General features: G+C 48.4%; 1 long non-coding RNA gene across 1 annotated transcript in view; it reads left to right on the top strand.

Annotated features, from left to right (window-relative positions):
- The window catches only part of LOC147596770 (uncharacterized), a 556,670-nt gene that overhangs the window by 159,166 nt on the left and 375,684 nt on the right, over positions 1-21,820 (top strand). The window lies entirely within an intron of this gene.

Below are 21,820 nucleotides of genomic sequence, written 5' to 3'. Positions count from 1 at the left end.
AGCTCCTGGACCAACTGAAAGTGAAGAGGAAAGCCTATAGAGGGTGGAAGCTGGGACAGGTAGCCTGGGAGGACTACCGAGTGACTGTGCGAGCGGCCAGGGATAGGGTGAGGAAGGCTAAAGCCCTGATGGAATCGAATCTGGCCAGGGATATAAAAAGTAACAAGAAAAGCTTTTACAGGTATGTAGGGGACAAAAGAAAATCCAAGGAGAATGTAGGCCCCCTCCAGAAGGTAACGGGTGTCGTGGTTACCCGGGATGTGGAGAAGGCTGAGGTACTCAATGACTTTTTTGCCTCAGTCTTCACTGATAAGAACTCTTGTCTCCCCACCCAAGCTGTGGAAGGCACAGGCAGGGACTGCAAGGATGAAGAACCGCCCACAGTGCTCGAAGAGCAGGTTCGAGATCATTTAAGGAACTTGAAGGTGCACAAGTCCATGGGGCCTGATGAGATCCATCCGCGGGTCCTGAGGGAACTGGCGGATGAAGTTGCCAAGCCACTGGCTATCGTATTTGAGAAGTCGTGGCGGTCTGGTGAGGTCCCCGATGACTGGAAGAGAGGGAACATAACCCCCATTTTTAAAAAGGGGAACAAGGAAGACCCGGGCAACTACAGGCCGGTCAGCCTCACCTCTGTGCCTGGCAAGGTCATGGAGCAGATTCTCCTGGTAACCATGCTAAGGCACATGGAGAGCAAGGAGGTGGTTGGTGACAGCCAACATGGCTTCACCAAGGGCAGATCGTGCCTGACCAATTTGGTGGCCTTCTATGACGGGGTAACAGCATCGGTGGACAAGGGACGGGCAACAGATATCATCTACCTGGACTTGTGCAAGGCATTTGACACTGTCCCGCACGACATCCTTCTCTCTAAACTAGAGAGGCATGGGTTTGATGGAGGGACCACTCGGTGGATAAGGAGTTGGCTGGATGGCCGCACTCAGAGAGTGGTGGTCAACGGCTCAATGTCCAAGTGGAGACCGGTCACCAGTGGCGTCCCTCAGGGGTCCGTGCTGGGCCCGGCCCTGTTCAACATCTTTGTCGGCGACATGGACAGTGGGATAGAGTGCACCCTCAGCAAGTTCGCCGATGACACCAAGCTGTGTGGTGCCGTCGACTCGCTGGAAGGGAGGGATGCCATCCAGAGGGACCTGGACAGGCTGGAGAGGTGGGCCCGTGCCAACCTCATGAAGTTCAACCAGGCCAAGTGCAAGGTCCTGCATCTGGGTCGTGGCAATCCCAAGCACAAATACAGGCTGGGCGGGGATTGGATCGAGAGCAGCCCTGAGGAGAAAGACCTGGGAGTGTTGGTAGACGAGAGGTTCAACATGAGTGGGCAATGCGCCCTTGCGGCCCAGAAGGCCAACCGCATCCTGGGCTGCATCAAGAGGAGCGTGGCCAGCAGGTCGAGGGAGGTGATTCTGCCCCTCTTCTCTGCCCTGGTGAGACCCCACCTGGAGTACTGCGTCCAGTTCTGGAGTCCCCAACACAAGAAGGACATGGACCAGTTGGAAAGGGTCCAGAGGAGGGCCACGAAGATGATCAGAGGGCTGGAGCACCTCTCCTATGAGGACAGGCTGAGAGAGTTGGGGCTGTTCAGCCTGGAGAAGAGGAGGCTCCGGGGAGACCTGATAGCAGTCTTCCAATACCTCAAGGCGGCCTACAGGAAAGATGGGGAGAAGCTGTTCAGTAGGGCCTGTTGTGATAGAACAAGGGGTAATGGGTTTAAATTAGAAGGAGGTAGGTTTAGATTAGATATGAGAAAAAAGTTTTTTACAATGAGAGTTGTAGAGCACTGGAACTAAACCATCTTGTTTGAAACTGTGTGCATGCTGTCTTCTAGTGTTATATATGCTATAAATTAATAGACAAACTTACACTTGTTTTAAAAACAATAGTAATTATGATTTTAGAATAAGCAGCAATGTGACAACTAAAATTATTGCAGAATTCACAGCTAGGCAGGCTGGATCCCACTGATGCAAGATCAAAGGGGGTACTGTTGCATTATAGGAACAAAGTAACCATCGAAGGTAAAGATCTGTAAAAAGAACTAAGAACAATGAAATACAAGCTCAGAATGTGCTAATTAAGCACAATTTCACAAAGCCATTGAGCAAGATTCTGCAGGCAACCAGGATGTCCAGATATGGTAAAGGATCCCAAGAGTTCACCAAAAGGACAACCATAAGACGACCACCAGGGGTCCCAGAAGACCATGGGAGACCCCTGGAGAGACTTAATGAGCATGTGCAGCAAGGCAGAGTTTATGATAATAATTTCTAAGAATTGCTTTGAGTATGCATGGTTATTCCAGGAAATATAATGAATATGTATGTTTCTGTATAATATAAACTTTGCTTCATGTGCTATAAGGCATGCATGATAGGTGGAAGTATCCCCCGTGCATCTGGTGCCACAATAAAGAGAATGTCTGCCTTTTAATGCTACATTGGTGTTAAAAGGTTTATTCCCGATTTCAGTGACACCACCAACTGCAAGCCTTGTGACTGACTGATTATTTTATCTTATCTAGATCCTATAAACCCTCTTACAGCAAAATGGAATTTGAGATGGAAGGAACACTGGGAAAGCCCCCTTTTGCACTGCCCTACGGTGACTCGCCTTATCTAGTGTTATAAATGAGTTGAGTCCCAAAACAGGATTCCAATTACAGTTTCCAATTTATTGAATAGAAACAAGCAAACAGCGCTGGGTGCGCTGGGAGTCTTCGCTCCACCAAGACGCACACCCCTTTGTTTACAATTACAGTATTTATAACCTCTCCCAGTCCCCCCATCGTGCCTGTCTCCTTTTTTTGGGAGCTCACAATCTACATTCCATTGGTTACTCACACCGTTCGCGGCAGGTACTGATTCATAGAATCATAGAATCACATAGTTGGATGGGACCTATAAGATCATCTACTCCAACCGTCGATTGGCCAAGAGCGTATCACTAGCCACTATACAGGTGTTAATTGGCTAAAAGTACAGAAGCGGCTGGTCCCATATTTGGGGTTGTTTACATGCCCGTGGTCATCAGCCCCCAGCCTGCTTTTCCCGCCTTTTGTTCGCTCCATTGTCAAGTGTCCTTCTTATGCAAACAGCGCTGTTAAGCAGGTAAAATCCTTAATTATGTCAAACTACTAAGGCAGGAGTGAATCCTGCCAAACACATTTTAATAACTTAAATAAACCTCCCAAATACGTTTATAACTTCAAACAAAACTTTTAGAACTGTGTACATATCTTCCTGTTTCCCCTAAGCCTGTGGCTATATAAGAACAAACAGGATAATTAAAGATTCCATATACAAAGGGGGTCACATTTCACCATGCAACCCTAGTATTGCTTCACGTTAACACGAATCAGGTGAACATATCTCACATCTAGCCTCTTGTGCTTTGCTCTTTTCACACATCATGGATGGTTCTTTTATTCTGATATTTATCCCTGTTGGGTAACATTAGCAAACAGGTGGGTGTTGCAAGGCAGAATTTACAGCCTAGCAACAAGGCTACGAGCAGGAATGGGCTGCACGTGCCCGGGAAGGGCTGCGAGTGAGGCCGCACATACGCAGGGGGGGTCCACGTGCTAGGTGCGGATAGGTCCATGGGCGCAGGGGGCAGGTGCGTTTGCGTGCGTAGCGGGTGTCCGGGTATTTAACCCTGTGTTACGCAGCATTAAATAGAAGGCTTGGCTTGATGGTATCTGTGTGATACTCTGCTTTCCCCGGGGTGGGGCTCTGATGCGTTCAGGGTTTGTTTGCTGGCAAGAGAGCTGACAAGTGGTGACCCACGATGTGTTAGAAGGTGATGTGTGACAGGTCTGGATGGGTTTGAGTTGAGGCCGTGTGGTGGTTGTGCTTGCCTGCTATTAGGATGGCATCCATCCTGTGTACAGTGAAGGTATTAAAGGTGTTGGGTAAAGATATGAATTGTCCAGTGCATATGGCACTGTTGATGGACTTCATCCAATGGATGCAGAAAAGGGGCTTGATTAACAAGTTGTGAGAGGTGATGGATGTGGCCCTGAACTGATACCTGGCTGTTCTGCTGCTCTTTACCATCCTGGCCCTTGTCCTTGCCTCTGTCTTTGTGAGGCTGTGGAGGGGTAGCAGGGAGCCAGTAGTGGCTGAGCTGGGCTCTGGTGCTGGGAGAGAAGCAGTGGAGGGGATGAGGAGTGGCGCTCTGGTGGTCTGCCTGGTTCAGCTGGGAGCCTCTAATAGTGGTAAAGGGATGGTGGAGTTTGGGTGTGCTCTCCTGTGTGTCATGCCTTGCTTGCCAGAAGTGTCTGAACTGAAGAAGCAACCCCCCAAATATGAGGCTGCAGAAATGCCCTCTGTCTGTCCTTCTGCCCTGTCAGCTCCACCGCTTGTGGATTTGCAGAGGGAAGAGACCGGCTTGCTGCCTCTCCCTGAGGATTCATGGGCTGCGGACAGGGGAGGGGGCAGTGAAGTGGGAGTAGTGAGTGCTTTAATTTGAAGGTTCACGCGGTTGGCGGTGGACGTAGAAAAAACACTGAGTAAAGTAGAGGAGTTGGTGTGGAAAGCGGAGGCAGAGACTGAACAGGGAACAGGTCGTGGATTAACAGATTGGACATTGATTGCTAAGAATTGCGTATTGGAAGGGGTATCTCTAGGGCCATAGGATGGAGATGGGGGTATAATGGTGTGCCCAGTGACACAGGGGCAGCAGGGTCGGCAGTGGAGCCCGTTGGATTACAAGTTATTCAGGGAATGGCAGAAGGTGGTGAAGGAGGAAGGTGTTAATGGGGTGGCGGCTCGAGCGATTTTGGATGTGATCTGGGCAGCAAACCCGCTTCCTTTTGATTGTAGGCAGCTGGCTAGAGTGGTTTTTACAGCCCCCCAAATGGTGCTGTGGGAGGCTGCGTTAAAGGAGGAAGCAGACAAGGTGGTTTTAGAAACTTTAGATCCGAATCACCCCTTGCACGGGATTAGTGTGGAAAGGATTCTAGGGTCAGGTAACTTCGCTGATCCGTCCGCACAGGCTAATATGCGGGGCAGGGACATCAATGCTGCCACGCAGGTGGCGCGGGTGGTATTCACAAAAATGGGTAAATATGAGGGCAAAAGGCAGCCGTACACTCAGGTGAGGCAGGGCGTAGGGGAGTCATATACCTCTTTCTTGGAAAGGCTACAGAAGGCAATTGAGAATTCTGATTTGCCAGAGGATGTGAAACCTATAGTCGCGAAAGAGTTAGCTAAACAGAATGCAAATGAGGTAACTCAACAAGTTTTGGCGCAACTGCCTGGGGATGCGGGTGTGGTGCAGATGATTAAGCGGGTTATGCAGGCCTTGCCTTGCAGCAAGCAAAACCGTTCATTGCAGCAGTTTCTGCTATGCGATCACCCCCCGCGGGCCCCACCTGCTTTGGTTGTGGGGGTGTAGGACATTTCAAGCAGCAGTGTCCTTCAGGGACCGATCGGGGAACAGAACCTACCGGCGGCCAGAACAGGAGATGTTTTTGATGTGGGCAGGGCGGACATCTTGCCAAAGAGTGTCTGCAGCCACACTTGGCCGGGGGGCAGGGAAATGGGAGGCGCGGTCTCTTACGGGGGCGGAGGCATGTGTCAGGCAAAGAAATGCCCCCAGTAACCTTGAACAGCGAGGGACGGGCCCCATGTCCAGGCCCCAGTCAGAAGCACAACTGAGTTGTGTGGAGGGTCTATGGGTAACAGCCCCTACTTATGTACGCATTGACAGAAAAATACCACCCGGGATAATAGTAGGGGCAGGGGCACAGCACTTGGGGGTGGAGGTGGTGCCAGAAATGAACACACAAAATGGAGAAAAGTGTGTGTTGCTCCAGTGTCCGAGATGCCTGTATGTTTACCCAAAGGGTTGACTTCTGTTGGTTTATTACTTGATCTTTCAACACGCCTGGTAGTTGTGTGTAAGCTACACCCAGGTGGGTACCCTTCCACGGAAGCGGACCCACAGCCACCAAAGTGCTTTGAGGCTATGTTAGATACCGGGGCAGACGTTACGGTAATTTCCCTGACAGATTGGCCAAAAGAGCTTTCTTTAGCCCTGGTGGCCATCCCGTTGACAGGGGTTGGTGGCAATCAGAGAGCATTATGGAGCCAATACCCCGTATGCCTCTCAATAAAAGGGGAGAGGGGTGAGACAATTATATGACTATGTACTGGATAATCTGCCTGTTTCCCTTTTGGGTTGGGATGTTTTGCAATCCCTTAAAGTTCAGCTCGGCATAGAGATGCCTTTTTAGTGGGGGCAACTGGTCCAGAAAAACCCTGCATCAAAATGACATGATTAACCGACAATCCAGTATGGGTGGATCAGTGGCCGTTAACTGAGGAAAAATTGAATCAATTAAATTTGTTAGTATATAGGAAAATAGCAGCAGGGCATTTGGTACACTAGACAAGTCCCTGAAATTGTCCAGTGTTTCTGATAAAAAAGAAATTTGGAACTTGGTGATTTTTGCATGACTTGCAAGCAGTAAATGCGGTACTGGAGGATATGGGACTGCTACAGCCAGGTATGCCTTGGCCGTCCATGTTACCGGACAGCTGGCCAGTGGTGGTTATAGACATTAAGGACTGTTTTTTCTCTATACCATTGCACCCTGATGACAGTAAACGATTTGCCATGACAATTCCAACAATCAACAACGCGGCGCCTGCAAGATGACTGCAGTGGACGGTGTTACCACAAGGGATGGAAAAACTCCCCAACTCTGTGTCAGTTGTATGTTTCTTGTGCTTTGTAAGAATTCCAGGAGGCCCATAGGGATTGGGTAGTTTATCGTTATATGGATGACATCATTATATCTGGGCCTGAGGGGGTGGAACAGGCAGTTGAGCAGCTCACAGCTGCCCTGCAGAACTGGGGTTTGACAGTCGCTCTGGAAAAGGTACAGTTGCAGACTCCCATGCAGTATCTGGGAACCTTGGTAGAGCAAACAACGGTAAAGCCACAGAAGCTGACTGTAATGAAAGAGGTACATAACTTGCATGATTTGCAGATATTGGTGGGCAATCTGCAATGGTTGCAACAGTTTATTCCTATCACACATAAAGAATTAGGTCCCTTAATAACTGATTTAGCAGGCCCACCAGATTTGTCTGCACCTCGTAAATGAAATGAAGTGCAATTGACACTGTTACAGGACCTAGCCTCTCGGCTAAGTCAAAGCTCCCTGGCCAGATATCAGCCAGGCTTGAAATTGGAACTGCATATAGCTCTGCAAAAGGAGGGGGCGAACGGAGTAGCGTTCCAGTGGAATGAGCAGCAACAATTTTGTCCGTTGCTGTGGCTTTACACCTCTATCAGGAAAAAAGCTGCACCCCAATACCCAGAGTTGCTAGGGGATGCTATACGCCAAGGGCGGCTTCACTGTTGGCAACTGTCGGGAAAAGATCCTCACATCCTGTCCACCTCATTATCTGTTACAACATTAGAAAATTTGATAATGATGGATACCAACATTCAGGGGGCACTAGCACACTTTTCTGGTGACATCCGTCCAGTCCGTCCATATGTGGTGGTAAAGGCGTTGGGGTCAGTCACAGTACTGCTGGTTAGCCCGATTGTAATGACCCCAGTGGAGGGACTTACTGTATTCACGGATGCATCTGGACAGACTCAGCAAGCAGCTATTGCTTGGTATGGCCAGGGAGCCTGGCACACACAAGTTTGGAAGGCAAAAGTTTCTATTCAAGGCTTGGAGTTACAAGCGATAACATGCGCCGTACACAGATGGATCAGTATCCCGATAAATATTGTGACTGACAGTGAGTATTGCTACCGATTGGCTCTCCGCTGTGCATTCAGTTTGCCTGGGATTACAGCCTCGGCACGACTGCTTCAAAGCGCATTAGAGCAACGCAGCATACTTATCTTTTTTGTGCATATCAATAGCCATACTACATTACCGGGAGCCATGACAGAGGGTAATTGTCGGGCAGACGAGGCTGCAAGTACTCTGTTACAGGTGGTGGCGGTGGGAGTTTCTGCTCTGAAACAAGCTCAATTATCTCATCAGTTCTTCCATCAAGGGGCTCGAGTGCTGGCCAGAACTTGGCGCATGCACGAGCAATTATCGCTGCTTGCCCTAGCTGTAAGTCCATCTCATCTATAGCGATGGGTATTAACCCGTGAGGCCTTCAGGCAAACCAGATCTGGCAGCAAGATATTACAGAATATTCCCCCTTTGGACAGTTTAAATATCTCCATGTAAGCGTGGACACCTGTAGTGGCTGCATCTATGCTACTGCGGAAATCAAAGGTAATGCGCGTGCTGCTATCCGACATTGTTGTGCTGCGTTTGCTACATTGGGGGTGCCTCAACAGATAAAAACAGATAATGGATCTTGCTATAAAAGCAACTTGTATAACAATTTCTTACAGAACTGGGGAGTGGAACACCGTACTGGCATCCCAGGCAATAGTGGCGGCCAGGCCATAGTGGAATGGGCATATCGGACACTCAAGCGTCAGCTTGATCAGGTTAGAGGGGGGAGAAGGTGTCCCCTGGGGATCATCATGAGTTCCTAGCAAGAGCCCTGGTAGTAATCAATCAAATGACCGGAGCAGAGATATCCCCAATTTTCCAGCATTTTTTTTGACTACATTGTCTTCCCGCTTAGCAGGAGCTCCGGTGTGCTTCCGTGATCCAGACACCTTAGAATGGTGCGGGCCGGTACCACTGCTGCAGGTGGGCCGAGGTTATGTGTGCGTGCAAACTGTGAGTGGTCCTCGGTGGGTGCCTGCTAAATGGGTTCGTCCAGCGGTACAGAGTTCGGACACAGGTCCAATGTCCGAGTGAATTTTCCCTACACGGGGATATCCTACTGAACACATGTTAAGCTTCTTTTTTCAAATTACTAACATGGGGATGAGGGCGTGTTTTATCTCGACAGGTGCAGTCCAGGGAAGGTTGGAGCAGAGACGGTTGGCACCTATTCACCCTGGTGGGGTAGATTTTGATTGTGGCTATTCTGACACCAGTGGTAACAATGAACTTTTGGGAGCAATTTGCGCGTTACATCAACTCTACTCAAGCTGTATCCCCATTTCATGGCTTTACACTGTTAAGAATTTGGAAGAAAAATTATGAAGCTTCCATGTCTCATGTGGACAAGCTTGTTAAAAAATTGTTATCAAGTGATGCAATGAAAGACTATGACAGAGCTTGAGTTTACCTGGATAAGAATTATAAATTGCAGGAACATTTTATGGTTCTAGGAAGTTTTTACTTTCTTCATGAGTCACTGAAAGACATCTATCAGTTTGATTTCAAAGTGAAGAAGTATAAAAGGTTACTGGGAAAGAAATCTACTCAGTACACCCATGCTGGAAAAAGAGAAGTTTCGCAGGATTATTTTCCCTGAGTGCAAGTGATCCAGAAAAAGTTTCATTTGAACAAGATGGTGTATTATTGACTGTGCCTTTGACTTGGTAAACATTCATTTTTTCCATGATGCTTCCAATTTAATTGCTTGGGAAACAAGCCCATTGGTTTATTCAGGAATACGGCATAAGACTCTTGGCTATGTACTTAACAGAATTATGGATTAGTGGTCTGAGAAAGTTTCATATTTTGTTTTTGGAAATTTCAACTTTAGACTAGAATGATTTAGCATAGAGAGGGGGAATTGTTGGGTAACATTAGCAAACAGGTGGGTGTGGCAAGGCAGAATTTACAGCCTAGCAACAAGGCTACGAGCAGGAATGGGCTGCAGGTGCACAGGAAGGGCTTAGAGTGGGGCCGTACATACACAGGAGGGGCGGTCCGCGGCAGTCCACGTGCTAGGTGCGGATAGGTCCATGGGCGCAGGGGGCAGGTGCGTTTGCGTGCGTAGCGGGTGTCCGGGTATTTAACCCTGTGTTACGCAGCATTAAATAGAAGGCTTGGCTTGATGGTATCTGTGTAATGCCCTGCTTTCCCCGGGGCGGGGCTCCGGTGTGTCCTGGGTTGGTTTGCTGGCAAGAGAGCCAACAATCCCTATAACTAGGGAGCATTTTAAAACCCTATGGTCTGTCTTGTCTTTTTCTTCCTTTTAGGAAAAAAAAAAACAAACCCTCATCTTCATTCTTGGTCATTTTTCCTTGTAGTATTTCCTGCTCTTAAAAAATTCCTTGTGAAGAGGTGACTGCTCTCACAGGTAACAGTCACATATTGTCAGTTTTGTGTGACACATGGTATTCTCATCTTCCTTCACCTCTTCCTTTGTGGTGCTTGCCTTCATAGTTGAGCATCTCTAACACAGGTGGTAACCACACAGACTTGCATGTTATCATCCCCTTGCATTCCCACAAGTAGTACTACTTCTATACTTAACTAAGATGTGATGTACTTGGTACTGCTGTTATTAAAAACCTCAAAGCTGTATCTCCTGCATTGCAGCATGGAACAGAGCAGCTAAGCTTGCTCCCAGGGTGCTCCTTTAACGAATTGACACTTCTCCTGCAATTGCTGTATGCATCCAAGCCATCTCATTAAAGCTGGGGTTCACTTGCATTTATACAAATCCGAGGACTATCTCGAGCCGGGGCCTCCAGGGCGGGAGCCCAAGGCGCTCCAGCCATCTTCGGGGGAACTACAGTTCCCAGCGTGCCCCGTGGGGCAGACGGCAGTGCTTGTCCCTCATGCCGTGAGAGACAATGGGCCCTGCCACTCCCACCAGGTAAATGAGGAGGAGCCCTTCTTCCTCTTCTTCTTCCCTTTTCCACTGCTACCGCCTCGCCTTTCAGTTTCTTTCTGGTTGGAGGTTAAGGGTCGTGTGGGCCTTCCAGTCGAAGGAGAAGTGCCCAGAGAAGAGCGGTAGGTAATGGTCTTTTGCTGTAGGTGCCTGCTTGTTATAAATGAGTTGAGTCCCAAAACAGGATTCCAATTACAGTTTCCAATTTATTGAATAGAAACAAGCAAACAGCGCTGGGTGCACCGGGAGTCTTCGCTCCACCAAGACGCACACCCCTTTGTTTACAGTTACAGTATTTATAACCTCTCCCGGTCCCCCCATCGTGCCTGTCTCCTTTTTTTTTTTTTTTTTTTTTTTTTTTTGGGGGGGGGGGGGAAGCTCACAATCTACACTCCATTGGTTACTCACACCGTTCGCGGCAGGTACTGATTGGCCAAGAGCGTATCACTAGCCACTGTACAGGTGTTAATTGGCTAAAAGTACAGAAGCGGCTGGTCCCATATTTGGGGTTGTTTACATGCCCGTGGTCATCAGCTCCCAGCCCGCCTTTCTGGCCTTTTGTTCGCTCCATTGTCAAGTGTCCTTCTTATGCAAACAGCGCTGTTAAGCAGGTAAAATCCTTAATTATGTCAAACTACTAAGGCAGAAGTGAATCCTGCCAAACACATTTTTAATAACTTAAATAAACCTCCCAAAGACGTTTATAACTTGAAACAAAACTTTTAGAACTATGTACATATCTTCCTGTTTCCCCTAAGCCTGTGCCTATATAAGAACAAACAGGATAATTAAAGATTCCATATACAGAGAGGGTCGCATTTCACCATGCAACCCTAGTATTGCTTCACATTAACACGAATCAGGTGAACATATCTCACAGTGGCCCTACATGGACCATCACTGAAATCCCTCACACATGCCACCGCATGGTCTGTAGTTGGGACACTGTGGTAGTCCACCACCCTCACTCTTAAGCGGTGTAAAGCTGTATCAACAATAGTCCACAATAATAATGTTTTAACCAACTCCACCCCCATGTCTATCCAGCGAACAGGTTCCATCCAGTTGCTTCCACTAATTGCTGGTCCAATCAGTGTATCTCTTGCAATTGTGCATGGATGGACTTCGAGTGGTCACTTAAGTTCATGCAACACAAACTATCAAAGTCCTCACGTCCACGTCCATGAGCTAGGAGTAAAAAGTCAATACAGCATGATTTTGAAGCGTAGCATGGCGTATACTATCTACATCAAGTAACAAATCATAAAAAGCTATACTAGTAGTGTTACTAGGAGATTTGAAATGGGTACAATTGTCTGTATCCAATGTTCCCAGGATTTGAAGTTCTTGTGGGGGTGATGCAGGTGATTTACCCAGACACGGCAGCCAGCTGTCCCACTGGCTTATAAGTTCAGGCAACCCCTGGTGTTTTTACGAGTTCGGGCAACTGTGTAACTGTGTCGGTAAACTCACTTGTGGTGAGGGGTACTCCTACCAAGCTTGTCGTAAATGGGTTCCGGGGAGTCGCTGTGCTGAGACAAAGGATATCTTGTCTGGTCACCTTCGCCAATGTCACCCATATGTTTTACTCACGGGGGAAAAGTGTATGCATAAACCTGTCAAAAGAAAAAACAGACAAAACCAAGGTACACACCCCACCCCCTCCCTGTTGTCTTTTTTTTTTTTTCTCTTCATTCTCTGCATTGTAATTGCTGCGGCCTGGCTTGGTAATTTTTCATCAATAGGAGGGGCGTTTTATCTCCTGCCACTGTGCGGTTGTTCAACACACGCACGGGGGTGGGCAGATGATCTACCCATTGCATGCATTTTGTACCTCCTAATCTACGCAGATGCTGTTTCAATAGACCATTAAGGCGTCCCACCAATCCTGCACCCCGTGGGTGGTAAGGTAAATGCCACACCCACTGTATCTCTCTCTCAGTGGCCCAATTCAGTACTTTCTGATTTTTAAAAGGAGAATCGTTGTCTGATTGTATTTCGATTGGTGTTCCATAGTATGTTTCAATTGTATACAGACAGCAAATAGTAGTATAAGCATTTGCATATCTACTAGCTGTTGGGGACGACGAGTATCAGAAGCCATGGGAATGAGAAACAAGGGCCTTTCTGAGAGAAGGAAAACAAGATAAAGGACACCTGGTGGTGTTTGGGTGATCAGAGGGTATATAAGCACATAAGCTGTAACAATAAACAATTTTCACTTAGCATGCAGCGGGGGTCCATGACTACATTCCCACACAAATGGTGCCCGAACAGGGACTTGTTAGAAGTAGTGAAGATTAGAAGACTGTGATTCCAGTGGGAACGCCCAGCCAATTGGTAGGAAGCCTGCGCAGCGATTTTGTTACCTCAAGGAAGGGAGGCAAGCGACCAGGAATGAGTGGGAGCATGGCTCCAAAAAGAAACCTAACCGAACTGGGGAAATCTGCGCAGTATCCGTTACCTCGACTAAGGGAGGTATCACGGCTAGGAACAATGAGAAGCACTGCTTCAAAGGAACATAAATAAATTTTAACGATTCTAACAAAAGTGTTAGAGGAACAGAACTGTGCTATTAATAACACTGACCTGAAGAGTTTGTTGGTTTGGGTGTCCGCTCATGTATCGGATGCTAACACCTCTAATATATACACAGTGGGCACCTGGGACAGTATAAGTGTTGAACTATGGGACTGTGCAATGCGGGGTGACCCTGCTGCTCAAAAGTTATCACCGGTGTGGCGTGTAATGTTTGAAGCCTTAAAGAATCACGTGCAAAAAGAGGATCCGAGAGCGCTCGTTACCCTGTCCGCTCCTCCGTCCGTGGAAACAAAGACTAACAGCGAGCCGGGAAATCCCTTTGATCCAGGTCCCATAGATCCGGAAAAGGAGCCTTCAGTCTTTGGAGCTTCCTTGTTATAGAGGTGGCGTGTTTGTGTATGTGTGTCCTTTGTGTCAATGGTGGCGTCGGGCTTTTTTTGTGTGCTTGTGTGTCCTTTGTGTCAACGGTGTCATACATTTGTTACTGTTTGGTGTTGTTGGTGTGGACGTAAGCTTATTCCAGCTGATCTATATTTGTGCTATAGCTTAGTGTTCTGGTGTGTGCAGTGTCACAGGTCGACCGCGTTAGAACAAGTGATACATCCAGGCTGGTATTGTTGCCGTGCAAGGAGCAGTGTTAAGTTATAAGATGTTTAAGTGGAGACGGATAGGCAGTGCAAACAGACAAATTAACGGATTATAGTCCAGAGGAAATTAAAAGTTTCCTATACAGGTATAAGCAATCTGTGTGTATATGTAGCATGAAGTAGATGGTATGGAATAAGGGGTGAATACTGTCCTGATTTCAGCAGGGATGGAGTTAATTTTCCTCTCAGAAGCTTTGGATTTTGTATGTGAAGAATGTTGATAAAAACACTCTGATGATAAGAGTTGTTGTTAATGAGACCAAGGACACTGTCTGGCTTTCCAAGTCTCGTTAACGTGCAGGAAGCTGGGCCAAAGACAGACAGAGTATCGGTCATTTGGACATTGGGTGCTGAGAAATTGTACATTGTTCATTTTATATATATTAATGTCCTTATATTTTGTTATTATTGTAGGTTTCCTCTTAGTAAACTGCAGCATAAGGTAACGTGTGATTGGCTGACTGTTCAGCCCCAATCGGGACCAGACTACGCAGTCTCTCTCTCACTCCCCCCACCTTCCGAGGGAATAGGGAGAGATAATATAAGGAAAAAGGCTCGAGGTTTGAGATAAGGACAGGGAGAAAATCCTTAAAGTTACCGTCACAGGCAAAACAGACCCGACTTGGGAAAAACGGTTCATTTATTACTACAAACAGCAGGATAATGAGACAGAGAACAAGATAACCTCCCCCCACCCCTCCCTCTTCCCAAGCTTAACATTATCTCTACTACCTTCCCCCACCCCGAGCGGCACAGGGGGGAAGAGGGAATGGGGGTCGTGGTCAGTTCATCACGCGTTGTTTTACGCCGCTGCTTCATGGTCAGGGGAAGAACTCTTCACATTCCTCCCCTGCTCTGTTGTGGGGTCCCTCCCACGGGCCACAGTCCTTCCCGAAACTTCTCCGGCGTGGGTCATCTCTTCCACGGAGTGCAGTCTCTCCGGAACGGCTGTCCCAGCGGGCCCTCCATGGGCCACAGCTGCCTTCAGGCATCCACCTCCCCCGGTATGGGGTCCTTCACGGGCTCCAAGTGGATCTCTGCTCCTCCGTGGACCTCCATGTGCTGCAGGGGGACAACCTGCTCCACCATGGTTGTCACCACAGGCTGCAGGGGCATCTTGGCCAGGAGCCGCATTACTCCTCCCCCTCCTTCTGAACTGACCTTGGCGTCTGCAGCCGTTCCTCACAACAGGCTGGCAGATGTCTCTCAAGATCCTTTTTACATCTTATTCCCTTCTCATCTCCTCTCCACTTCTTGCAGCCAGGCCGGGCCGAGTCGAGCCCAGTCGGCCGCCTGGCGAGAGGCCAGAGGGTGAGGCCTGCAAGGCCCATGAGGCCTGTGCCTCCCCCTCTGCGCCTCTGCCCCCACTCAGCTTCTTCACATCTTCTCTTCTTTTTTTTTCTTTTTTTTCTGTTTTTCCCTTCTTAAATGCGTTATCGCAGAGGCGTTATCACGAGACATTCTGCTACCAATCGGCTCGGCCTTGGCCAGCAGTGGGTCCACCCTAGGCCCGGCTGAATCCACTGAACAAAGGGGAGCGACTTCTAGCAGTTTCCTACAGAAGCTACCACCTTAGGCCCCTCCTCACTAAACAAAACCACAACACTGACCGTGGCCCCCATTCCCTCTTCCCACCCCCCCCACCCTGTCCCGCTTGGTCGGGGGGGGCAGGGGGAAGGAGGTGGAGATGGTGTTAAGCCTGGGAAGAGGGAGGGGTGGGGGGAGGTTATCTTGTTCCCTTTCTCATTATCCTGCTTTGGTTTTAGTAATAAATGAATAGTTTTCCCCAGGTCGAATTTGTTTTGCTTGTAAGGGTAACTTTGAGAATCTCTCCCTGTTCTTCTCTCAAACCTCAGGCCTTTTTTTTTTTTTTTTCCCTCTTATGTGCCCGGGGCCGCGGCCACCGCCAGGCGCCCCCCATCCGGTGGGGCTGGGGCACCTTACCCAAAAACTGACATGGTTAACAGATACCCCTGTCTGGGTCGACCAGTGGCCTTCAGCAAGAGAAAAGCTGCAACATTTGAATGAGTTAGTTGACCAGCAATTAGAACTTGGACGCATACAGCCAACAGACAGTCCCTGGTATACACCTGTGTTTTTAATACAGAAAAAATCAGGCAAATGGTGACTCTTACAGGATTTACGGGCAGTGAATACTGTAATTGAGGATATGGGACCTTTGCAGCAGGGGTTACCATCTCCTTCAATGATATCTCGAGATTGGAATATTATCATTATTGATTTAAAAGATGATTGTTTTTTCACTGTATCTTTACATCCTGAGGATGCTTCATGATTTGCATTTTCTGTGCCTTCAATCAATATGGGAGAACCCAATCAGCGATATCATTGGACGGTACTTCCGCAAGGTATGAAAAATAGTCCAACCATCTGCCAATGGTACGTTGTGGGGTAACGTTAGCAGGGCTGCATGTATGCAGGAGGGGCAGTCCGTGGCGATTCACGCACTGGACGTGGATGCGTCCACAAGTGCAGGGGGCAGGTGCGTCCAGGTACGTGGTGGGCACGGATAAGTCCATGAGTGTAGGGGTAGGTGCGTGGCGGGCATAGATGGGTCCATGGGCACAGGGGGCGGGTGCGTTCGCGTGCGTAGCGGGTGTATGGGTATTTAACCCTGTGTTGCGCAGCATTAAATTGAAGGCTTAGCTTGATGGTATCCATGTGATGCCCTGCTTTCCCCGGGGCGGGGCTCCAGTGCGTCCCAGGTTGGTTTGCTGGCAAGAGAGCCGGCAAGTGGTGACCCCGACGTGATTCCCTGGGATGGGATCCCGATAGAGGGAGGGTCTGTAAGTTGTCGTGCAGCGACAACCGGTGACCCCCGACGTGTCAGAAGGTAACGCGTGGCCGCGGGGCGGTCGTAGTCCGGACAGGTTTGAGTCGTGGCCGCGGGGTGGTCGTGCCTGCCTGCTGTTAAGATGGCATCCATCCAGGATACAGTAAAGGCGTTGGGAAAAGAGGTAAATTGTCCGGTGCATACGGCATCGTTGATGAAGGGCAAGCCGGGAGAGGTGATGGACGTGGCGCGGTGACAGGCGGCGGGGAGAGAGCCGTTGGAAGGGGAGGGGGACGAACGGGGTCGAGATGGCGTGGAGGGGACGGGGGGTGGCGCTCCGGTGGTCTTCCAGGTTCGGCCGAGAGCCTCTGACAGTGATAAGGGGGCGATGGAGTTTGGGTGTGCTCCCCCGTGTGTTGCGCCTTGCTTGCCGGGGGGGCCTGGGCCGAGGGGGCGACCCCCCGGATGCGAGGATGCGGGGGTGCCCTCTGTCTCTCCTTCTGCCCTGTCGGCTCCACCGCTTGTGGATTCGCGGAGGGGCGATACTGGCTTGCCACCTCTCCCTGAGGATTCATGGGTTGCGGACAGGGGAGGGGGCAGCGAAGCGGGAGTAGTGGTCGCTTTAATCCGCAGGTTCCAGCGGTTGGCGGTGGATGTAGAAAAAACACTGAATAAAGTAGAGGGGTCGGCGCGGGAAGCGAGGCAGCGGCTGAACAGAAAACAGGTAGTGGATTAACGGATTGGACATTGATTGCTAAGAATTGCGTATTGGAAGGGGTATCTCTAGGGCCATCGGATGGAGATGGGGGTATAATGGTGTGCCCAGTGACACAGGGGCAGCAGGGTCGGCAGTGGAGCCCGTTGGATTACAAGTTATTCAGGGAATGGCAGAAGGTGGTGAAGGAGGAAGGTGTTAATGGGGTAGCGGCTCGAGCGATTTTGGATGTGATCTGGGCAGCAAACCCGCTTCCTTTCGATTGTAGGCAGCTGGCTAGACTGGTTTTTACAGCCCCCCAAATGGTGCTGTGGGAGGCTGCATTAAAGGAGGAAGCGGACAAGGTGGTTTTAGAAACTTTAGATCCGAATCACCCCTTGCACGGGATTAGTGTGGAAAGGATTCTAGGGTCAGGTGACTTTGCTGATCCAGCCACACAGGCTAATATGCGGGGCAGGGATATCCACGCCGCCGCGCAGGTGGCGTTCGCAAAAATGGGTAAATATGAGGGCAAAAGGCAGCCGTACACTCAGGTGAGGCAGGGCGTAGGGGAGTCATATACCTCTTTCTTGGAAAGGCTACAGAAGGCGATTGAGAATTCCGATTTGCCAGAGGATGTGAAACCTATAGTGGCGAAAGAGTTAGCTAAACAGAATGCAAATGAGGTAACTCAACAAGTTTTGGCGCAATTGCCTGGGGATGCAGGTGTGGCACAGATGATTAAGCGGGTTATGGAGGCAGAAGCGTTGCAGCAAGCAAAACCGCTCATTGCAGCAGTTTCCGCTATGCGATCACCCCCCGCGGGCCCCACCTGCTTTGGTTGTGGGGGTGTAGGACATTTCAAGCAGCAGTGCCCTTCAGGGACCGATCAGAGGATAGAACTTACAGGTGGCCAGAACAGGAGATGTTTTCGATGTGGGCAGGGCAGACATCTTGCCAAACAGTGTCTGCAGCCATGCTTGGCCAGAGGACAGTCAGCTGAGCCGGGACCACCGCCGCCGGGGGCGAGCTGTGAGGGGGGCGAGCAGGGAGAGGCTCGGCGGTGGCTGCCCCTCAGGCGAGCCCGGTGCCGGGAGAAACAGCAGGCGGAGGCCGGTTTCTGTCATGGTCGCCGTGGGCGGGCTCGCCCGGTGACTCGGCGGATCCAGGTATATGCTTCAGAGATGTCCAGCAAGCTGAAAAGCCATCCTGCTGAAAATGGAGAGCATCCCAAGAGAAAAACGGAAAACGGAACGGACAGCATGGCTGCCTCAGCCCTTAGCACCTACACCCCAGAAGAAATGGTACAGCAGATGAAAGAGCTCATCACTGAGAGCAATGAGTTAAAAGAAGCCATGAAGTTGCATAACCAAGCTATGAAGGACCGGTACGAGGAACTTTCCATCTGTCGAGAGAAGCAGAAAGAAGAATGAGAATTTTATGAGTTAAAGCTTAAGGAAGTTAAGCAGTGCTTGCTAGACAAGTGCATGGAAAATGAAAAGCTACAACAACAACTTCAGAAGTTAAAGGAAAGAGAAGGAGCTGAAATGGAGGGCTGCATGGCTCCTGAGAAGGAAATGAGGCAGCTGATATCCCAGGTGCAATGGCTCCAGGCTGAGAAGGCCAATATGCTAGGCATCATTTCAGATCTGCAGGTCAAGCTGAACATCTCAGCAGAGGATTCCTTTGCGGAGATTGGGATGAATGAAGGAGAAATAAATAGAACTGCAAAGGAACATCAAGAGAATAGTGGTGAATTGACCAGTAACATTGATATCTACGGCAGGAGCAAAACTGCCGATGAATCAAAGAATCTGCAGTCTGAGGAGCTAATTGTAAGCCAACTGCTCTACTGCCTTAGAAATGAAACTCAGAAGAGGGAAGAACTTGAGAAGGAGCTGCAGAATCACAAAGAGAGACTGTCAAAACTGGAGAAGAAAACCAGCAACTGCCTGAAGAGTGGGACGCAAACTGAACAGCAAGCAGAGGAGAGTTCAGAGGCTGTTGGCAGTGAAGTAGAAACTCTGAGTTTGCAAGTTTGTGCTCTGTTTAAAGAGCTTCAGGAAGCCCATGAGAAGGTAAAAGAAGCAGAATTGATTCAGAAGCAGCTTCAAGAAAAGTGCCAAGTACTGGAAAGAAAAAGCTCAGCTGCTGCATCAGAACTGGAGGAGAAGCAGCAGCTAATATACACCATCAAGAAGCTGGAACTTCAGGTGGAGAGCATGCAGGCAGAGGTCAAGCTGGAACAAGCCAAGGCACATGAAGAAAAGGCGAGATATAGTAGCTTGCAGGATACAAATAGCAAACTCCTCCTGAACTCACCAATTCAATGAAAACCATTGATGAAATGAAACTCAAAGAGCTGCACAGAGTGGATAAAGTTGTGGTGGAACAATATTTTGTTTTGGAAATTTCAACGTTAGGCTAGAATGATTTAGCATGGGGGGGTGGGGGGGGTTATCTTGTTCTCTGTCTCATTATCCTGCTCTTTGTAGAAATAAATGAGTAGTTTCCCCCCCAAAAAAAAAATGTTGGAGTGAAAATAAGAATCTGGAAACAGGTAATTGGGAAGGACCATTCCCTCTTATGATGTGGGGGAAAGGATATGCTTATGTCTCTACAGGAGCAGTAAACAAGTGGATCCCTGCACGATGGGTACGACCAGCGCTCCAAGATGCCTTGTGTTCGTCAGACGGTTAACAAGCTGTGTGGCAGCTCCATGGACATCAGTCACGGAAAGAACAAATGTGTGGGTAACTATGGCTAGTGCCACAGGGTGGGGCACCGTTTCTGTGTCTGTATCATTTTCAAATAAACCTTTCAGAACATGCTTGGTCAATCTGCCAGATCAGATAGCGGTAGGATGGCAACTCTGTGTAAAACAACAGCAGCCGCGAGTGCTGAGTGCTAAATTACAAAAGATGGAACTTTTGGGATCAGTAAAGATGGACTTCGGCCTATTTTTTTTTTCTTTAACTATTCAGGAGCTAATGTTACTAGAGGGGTAATGATTGTAAATGCTTTAAGACCTATACATTGCAACGATACAGCATGGTGTAATCACGCGAGCACATATCAAAATCCAGACAGCATAAAAGACCTAAACGAAGTACACATAGCATTGAATCTGATTGCCAAGATAATACAGAGTTTTGGAAACTAAGTAAAATTATTGCTGCTTCAATCTTTGCACCTGGTGTGGCAAGTGCCTAGGCGTTAGCTACGCTAAATAAATTGGGCTGTTGCCTTGCTAAGCAAACGCATGCAACTGCATTGGTACTATCAATGCTGTTAACTGATGTAGATTCTATACACTACACTACTTTACAAAACAGAACTGCTGTTAGCCTGCAGAGCACATATTTGACAGGCCTTGTTGCATGTGCTGGCCACACATGCAGCAACGTCTAGTCAGTACTCTTTCACTGAATCTGCTGAGGGTATAAACAGAGGTGGCTCGGAGCGGGGGAGAGGATGGTCCCAGAGCACACTTTATTTACAACAGGGGACGCCCTGAAGGTGCTGCGCCTGCCTCCTTTCTCTGCTCTGACCCTGCTGATCATCATCCTCTTGCTTAGCGGTGTCTTTGGTGTAGTAGGGTTGGTAACAGAATAGGTCAGCAATAGACTTTTTTATTATTAGCACAAAATCATGGTTGTCAGGATTTTGATGGGCTTTGCTGCATGAATCTGTCTCATTATTCGGAATCTATTCACAAAGTATTCAAAACTTGCAAAAAGGAGTACAAAAACTGCAACAAAGTGATGATTTTGATATATTCAGAAATCCTTTTGGTGGATTGATATAAGTTTATTACAAATAGGTGTAGGATGCTTATTCATGCTTTTTATATATGTATTTTGATCTGTATTCCGTGTCTTAAAATGTGTGCAGATTTTAATAGATAAAGTGTTGAAACAAGCTTCTTCTCATAATCAAAGAAGAGAGCGATGTGGGTATTTCTTGAGCCAGTACAGTGTCAGTGAAAGCAAACTGACCTTGGGAGAGGGATACAATCATGCTCGTTGGAAGAAAGCCATGGAATGAGAAGGGAAGATTTAATATACAAAACATTGTTAGCAGAATTTATGGCTTGTTTCAACAGAGGCTTGCAGAAAACTAGTCACAGGCCTTGTAGATAAGAAAGTTACAGACACAACAACTCCAGTAATAGTAGAAGAATGCTGTAGTAGAAAATTACTAGAAGGTAGTGAAACTTAGTTTTGCTTAGCAGTTATGAATATGTATAACGTGTGATCAGTAATTTTATTGGCTAAGCTTGTGTGTGGCATAACTGGGTGGTTGCTATCCTTGGCTAAAATAGGAATTGTGATACTAGGCATCATACTAGGTATAATCATTAACATTTCGTGTTTGGTCACCTGTCTACAAAATGATACAGATAATACTACATCAGGGTGTGCACGCCTGTGGTGGTTTAGCCCGGATCACC

The sequence above is a fragment of the Chlamydotis macqueenii genome, chromosome W (genome assembly GCF_036417535.1).
Source record: "Chlamydotis macqueenii isolate bChlMac1 chromosome W, bChlMac1.mat, whole genome shotgun sequence".
NCBI lineage: Eukaryota > Metazoa > Chordata > Aves > Otidiformes > Otididae > Chlamydotis > Chlamydotis macqueenii.
This window is presented reverse-complemented; position numbering and strand designations above follow the sequence as displayed.